This window comes from Eumetopias jubatus, unplaced genomic scaffold, assembly GCF_037043125.1.
Source record: "Eumetopias jubatus isolate StellerSeaLion01/CBP00866 unplaced genomic scaffold, mEumJub1_p1.0 scaffold_16, whole genome shotgun sequence".
Classification (NCBI taxonomy): domain Eukaryota; kingdom Metazoa; phylum Chordata; class Mammalia; order Carnivora; family Otariidae; genus Eumetopias; species Eumetopias jubatus.
In genome coordinates this window covers 9824708-9831063 of record NW_028274822.1, presented here as the reverse complement: position 1 = coordinate 9831063, position 6356 = coordinate 9824708, and the positions used below count along the sequence as shown (strand labels likewise).

The window sequence follows — 6356 nt, the reverse complement described above, 5'->3', positions numbered from 1 at the left end:
ACCCTGAGACCGTGACCCAAGCCAAAGGGAGACACCCAACCAACCGAGCCACTCAAGAGCCCCTCAAACATAATTTTTAAATTGCTTTCCCAGGGTCCTTTCTTTACCTGTTAAGTGTGATGATGGTTTGCCTTCCTACTAGAGACTCCTTAGACTAAAAGTTCTTCTCTCTCTCTCTATCTCTGTGTAGAGCTGGTATAGAAGAAGGAAGCTGAAAGTCAGAAAAATTGTCATTACCACCATTATCTCCAATTTCTTTTTTGAAAGTTTTTCTATCACAATTCAGTTCAACAAGTATGTATTGAGAAACTACTATGTATAAAACACTATGCTAAATAACACATGGTGCTATGAACTGAATGTCTCCCTAAAATTCATATGTTGAAGCCCTAGCTCCCAGTGTGATGGTGTTGGAGATGGGCCCTAGGGTGGTAATTAAGTTTAGATGAGGCCATAGGGATGGGGTTTCATGATGAGGTTAGTCCCTTTCCAAAGAACTTCTTCCCAATCTTCCCATCTTCCAGCTTTACTTCTTAGTCCTGTGTTATTTGGGCAAAGGCTAAGGTTTTTTTGTTGTTATTGTTTGTTTGTTTGTTTGTTTGTTTTTGTGGTTTAGGTTTTATTTCATCATCATCGACTGAACTATTCCATCCAGCTAGACCTGGGAGAAGGAACCATGGAGCCTGCAGAACTGCAGCAAGAGCACAGAGATTCTGGGGTATTTCGAGCAGGTGGGGGTGGAGGGGTGCTCTCCTGAGCTACACAAGGAATGATCTGGTAGTTAAGATAAAACACGAGTTGGATTTCCTAGATCTGTCCACAGTCAGCAATGGTGATCTTCTTGCTGGTCTTGCCGTTCCTGGACCCAAAGCGCTCCATGGCCTCCACGATGTTCATGCCCTCTTTGACCTTGCCGAAGACCACGTGCTTGCCATCCAACCACTCGGTCTTGGCAGTGAAGTTGAAGAACTGGGAACCGTTCGTGTTGGGTCCAGCGTTGGCCATGGACAGGATGCCAGGACCCGTGTGCTTCAGGACGAAATTCTCATCATCAAACTTCTCCCCATAGATGGACTTGCCTCCAGTGCCGTTATGGCATGTGAAGTCCCCTCCCCCACCCCGACCCGGCACATAAATCCCGGAATAATCCTGTGAAAGCAGGAATCTTTATAACCAAATCCTTTCTCTCCAGTGCTCAGGGCACGGAAGTTCTCTGCTGTCTTTGGAACTTTGTCTGCAAATAGCTCGAAGGAGACGTGGCCCAAGGGCTCGCCATCCACAGCGTTATCGAAGAACACGGTGGGGTTGACCATGGCTGGGCGGTGAAGGCGGTTCCGGGTCGGTGGCATCTGCAAGGCCAAAGGCTAAGGTTTTATGACAAAGAGATCCTAAGTAAAATATATTAAACGGGTAGATGTTTGTATCTGTCTCATTTACATTCTTCCAACTGTAAGCACATCATTGTTCCACATCATTGTTGAGAGATGCTTCTTTCTTCATTTTCATTCTGCATTGTTGCCACCTTCATGGATGAACAAGAAGAAAGAGATCTAAGTCAAAGGATTTCTTTAAACAAATAAAGTACAGTGGAAATCACATGGATTACTTCCAGTGATATTTCACAGCAAATAGTCACATACAGTTACCAGGGTGATTAGAAAAGGTAGCCTGTAGCTAGACAGACATGTGTGCAGAAAGGAAATGGGGTGACAATCCAGAAGCTTCTGCTACCTGGCCTCTGCTTAAATTTTGGGTGAGTCCTTCCTTGGTCATCCTATTTAAAATTAACCTTCTCCTCTACTCTCAATTTATTTATTTGCTTTTTTGCCTACTTCTACAACAATATAAGCTTTGTGAAGGCAGTGATTTTGTGATTTCCAAATTCCCTACAACAATGTCTAAGATGAACATGAAGAAGTAATCAGGATAAATAATTTTTAAATAAACAGGAAAAAACCTAAATATTACCTAAAATAAAAACAGTGCAGTGGTCCAAAATTTTACTTTTTTTTTCTATTAATAACAGATCATTTTTAATGGAAAATAGTCTAACAGGGACAAAAGTTAAAATTTAATAAAGTCAAAAGTACATGAATTACAAACCTAACAAAAATAGTACAAATTATACAATAAACTATTTAACTAATGAACAACCATCACATAAGCACACTCCTAAAAGATTCAGAGAAAACTAATTATGAAATGGGAATGAAGGCACCTTGGACCATCTCCACATTCCCAGTAATGTGGGATATGAGTCACTGCCAAGTGTGGGGATGGCATCCGACTGGTGAGTAATGTATGAACCATGGTAAGTTTTAAAAATTGTGGGGACTAAATGTATTTTCTAGTAGCATGAATTCTGTATTATATAATTTTGTTGAATCACGGATACTGGTTCCTAAGATCTTTTCAGAAATAATACAATTTGATTCACTCTTACTTACCTTTTCATCTGACCTGACTGTACAGACTGACTGCCCATCTTCTAAAATGTGAGCAGCTTGTGAATTCATGCCAGATGAATTTGATTAACTATGAATCAGTTCAAAGGCAGGATTTTGGATATAACTTTAATATATAATTTAGAGCACTTAACCCATGTTTGAACTATGTCATTCGTTTAGGAGCCTTTTCTGTTTAGTTAGAATTCATTTGGCTATTAGCCTTCTTTTTAGTAGCGTAGGTATTATTCGTCTGAGAATTTTAACACCCTTGCCTTACAGGGACAACATTTGCCTTTTACAGTGTAACATTTTAAGTGCAAAGAGTAACTATCAATGAGCAAATACCTTTTAAATTAATTTTCTGATCAAAATGAAATGAATAAATTGCAAATCTTGAGTGGCAGAAACAAATTAAAAGTAATATCCATATTTTTTTCAGATAGGAGCAATTTATTACATCCATACTCTTAAATGATTTTGAGCCCACCAACCCTTTCAGCATTTTCAAAAGAATTAATGGTCTTCCAGCCATCACTTGGTATTTATCAATTTAGCATGCTAATTGAATTATAAATCCTTTGAGGATTACACTAAACACTAAACATCAAAGAATAGTTATTGTAACCCATTTGACACTTAAACACAATTCCAATCTACTGTAGCTGGGTGATGTTACTGGGAAGTATTTCTAAATGTCGGCTGCTAAAGCTAAAGAAGGAGCAGACGGTGGTCATGGAATCTTCCTCTCCATCAACATCGTTATTTCCCATTAAACTTTTGAAAATCATAATCCTTAAATCTAAGACACCCCCATAGAGTGTGTATTCATGCACAGAAGTCTACATGCGAGGGTGACCACACACACATATGCCATGTAAAAAAGTTTAGATTAATGTTTCTGAAATTTGGCCATGCATGCAAATCATCTCGAGTTTTTCCCACTGTTTGTTTTAATATTAATTCTAGGCTCCTCCTCTAGATATTCTAACTCAGGAAGCTGGAGAATAAATATCTATAAAAACGGCTGAGCAGATTCTGATGCACAGTCAGTTTTGGAAACCAACCATCAAACGATGCATCTTCTATGATCTGCAACTATAATCCTCTGTAAATGTTTGATTCTAGGTATAAACTAGTCATGATCATTCACACGAGTGGATTTGGACGCAAACAGCGAGGAATGAGAGTATATGGTTTCTAGGTCTTAAAGTCACTATCTGTGCGAGCCTGCTTTTGTTGACTAGTAACATACTACATTCTTTACTAATGTGACCTGATGGTGTCTCCTTGCTCTTTCAGTAACTATCCCGATTACTGTGGATCCCACAAATCACCTCCCCCAAAGACCTGGACCATTTGGTTATCTGCAGATTTTACTTGTTCTCTGATTGCTTGTCATCTAAGTGATATAAGAAGATGCAGGGTCGGGGTGTGCCTTAATTAGAATTCTAAATTGGTATTTAATTTCTCAATGGCTACTGTAGCCATAATTGCAAAGAATTGTGTTTTGTTTGTTTTAAATCGTTATTAAGTGAGCTTTTATATTTGTGCCAAATTTATATTATTTTGTAGCATTCAGTATTGTGATAATGTGTAGGTGATACTGAGATGGAAGTCTGTATTTTAATTATACAAGAGAAAAAGGCAGTCAGGTCTGTTCTCCAACACATTGTAAACAAAGCAATGGCTTAGTTTTCTTCTTTAAATTATTTTTCAGCATTTTGAAAACATAATATACATCCTTTATTATGTGTGTTTGATCTCAAAACTCTTTCAGCATTTTGCATTATAGTCTATGTACACGATTCAGGTTTATTTTTGAATACATATACTGACCAGTTTTTTCATATTAATCCTAAGAATCATATAGACTGGCATAAAATATTTTCACTATCTTGACAGAATCAATACCTTTCAACAATTTTTTGGTTATTCACAGCATCTATTTGTATGCTAATGTAAATTAAAGAAGAGGTGTTAATTTAAAATGGACTTACTGTTTAGTTAGTGGAATAAAAATCTGAGACATCTGATTTTTAAAACTGTAAGATTGAAATAAAGAGCATTGATTGCATTTCTATACAGATAAGCCAACCAGTTTTTATTTTTATAAAATGTCAATGACTGAACTATTGTCAGGTGGTGAACTGTTCTGGGAGAGGAACAACCTTTATTTTGAAAACATATCTAGCTAAAATGCATTTGTTTCTTAAAATTATTTTCTTCTAGGACAGAGTATATTGTTTCCACTTTTGTAAGATGTTATTATGAAGACTGTATGTTTTATTAGTAATGAGCACAATGAAAATAGAAAGTTTCTTTTCTGAATTATTTGTCTCCAACCACCTCTCTCCCTGAAATTTCACTTTGAAGAATATGTAGCTTAAGAAATTTGGACAAACACAAACACCTATACATTGATAAAGACAAATCTAATTTTACTCAGCTTCCTAACAGATGATTCTTGATTTATAGTGATTTAAAGGATTTTATGGGTAATTTCGATTTCATTTTATATAAATTTTGATTTACAAACTGACTTTAGAAACAGTCATGTCAGATGTGTCTCCACTTTAGAAATCACATCCTTCTTTGTAACAAATTATCACAGAACCATATACATTAGCCAGAACTAATCGATCTAGCTGTACATTTCTGAAAAGAAGTATGAAAAATACTCTGGGACATGTCTGAATGACAAGATTGAACTGTGCAAAATTACTACACAGCTGAGAACTGACATTTATTCATTGATTCACAGTTGAAATGGTCGTGTTACTGTATTCCATGCTGGGTTCTACTTTATTAACCTTGCATGGTTCATAGATAAACAATGTAAGAATAAGCCTCTTGGAAACAAGAATCGAAGATGACAACTCTTCAGTTGTATGTCATCTAATAAATGTTGGAATTTTCAAGGGAAACTCCTACTGTTTACAGAAACATATGTAGTTCCTGTGTATAGTTTATTTATGCCTTCCCAATATTCCCTCATATGCAAAGTAAAAACACTATGAATTAATTCCTATTGAAATTTGAATTAGTATGGATTAATTAATATTAATAATCAAAGATTTTCTTCAAATTTAACCTTAGTTATAAATGATGTTTGTATGGAGCGTCATCGAATTTAGTCACTAAATTAAGAGTTAACTTCTAGAAGGTTCTAAAATTATAACTAGTTATATTTTGCTGCCCTAAATTATTAGATATTAGTGAGCCACCTGTATTTCTCTCTTATTAAAAAAATAGTAAATTGTATTGTTGAACATTTCAGGTAGAGAGAACTGTATCATAAACTTATATATGCGTCACCCAGCTTAAGCAGTTAACAACTCACGACATGCTATGTTATCCATAATTCTTCCAACTGTCCCCCATCTCCCTACTATATTTTGAGGTAACACCACACGTATAATATTTCACCAAGTAGATCTTAACTACACTTGCTATATAACATTATCCAATAACTTATGTCACATAAAATTAGCATGAATTCCTTAATGATACCAAATATCCACTTTGTTGAAAATGTTTTGATTGTTTGAATCTGGATGTAAATAGGACTCATCCATTCTGGTTTGTCCATGTATCCGATGCTGTTGAAGTTATGGCCTGCGACTTTGTAGAAGAGCCCAATTTCCACCCCACCGCCCCATCTCCGAGTTCCTGGGAGCTTTTCCTTGTCACCGGAATCCTTTCCGTTGCTCGTTTGGCAAAAGGCAGAGATGCCAGAGAATTAAAGTTCTCCCAGGAACTGTCTCTCAACCAGTGGCAGGAATTTGGTAGAATAAGAGTGACCCTTTTTTTGCTGTCAGAATGTTCCCAGTGGAACTGAGCTCCATCTTGCTTACAGTAGCTGAGGACTTAAAAAATGTAAATTATTGAATTCTTCTCCTTTTTTGTCTC

The 6356-nt window shown here is 36.4% G+C and overlaps 1 pseudogene; it reads right to left on the bottom strand.

Annotated features, from left to right (window-relative positions):
- Nucleotides 1-698: 698 nt before the first annotated feature.
- On the bottom strand, nucleotides 699-1352 carry LOC114208859 (peptidyl-prolyl cis-trans isomerase A pseudogene; annotated as a pseudogene).
- Nucleotides 1353-6356: the final 5004 nt, after the last annotated feature.